Source organism: Primulina huaijiensis, chromosome 8 (genome assembly GCF_012295235.1).
Source record: "Primulina huaijiensis isolate GDHJ02 chromosome 8, ASM1229523v2, whole genome shotgun sequence".
Lineage (NCBI taxonomy): Eukaryota > Viridiplantae > Streptophyta > Magnoliopsida > Lamiales > Gesneriaceae > Primulina > Primulina huaijiensis.
The window spans coordinates 3,340,589-3,341,061 of NC_133313.1; positions in this window are offsets into that span (position 1 = coordinate 3,340,589).

A 473-nucleotide genomic window follows, 5' to 3' on the forward strand; every position below is an offset into this window, starting at 1 on the left:
ATTGCATATTTTTTTTGAAGTTCAAATATGGAAAATGCTATGAGCCAAGCTGAAGTTTGTATATCTGATAGTGGTACAACGCACACTATCTTCCGAGATAAAAGATATTTCTTGGAACTAAAACCAACTAAAACAATGGTGAATACAATATCAGGTCCAGTAGACTTGATTAAATGATGTGGTAAAGCACAATTTTTGTTACCTAATGGTACAAAATTTTTGATCAATGATGCTTTGTATTCACCACAATCGAAAAGAAATTTGTTGAGTTTTAATGATATATATTCACATGGGTATGATACTCAAACAATGAATGAAGGGAATGAGAAATATATGTGTCTTACCACATATAAATCAAGAAAGAAATATGTGATTGAAAAACTACCAATGCTCCATACTGGATTGCATTATACACATATAAGTCCCATTGAATCAAACATGGTAGTTGATAATTCTTCAATATTAACTAATTG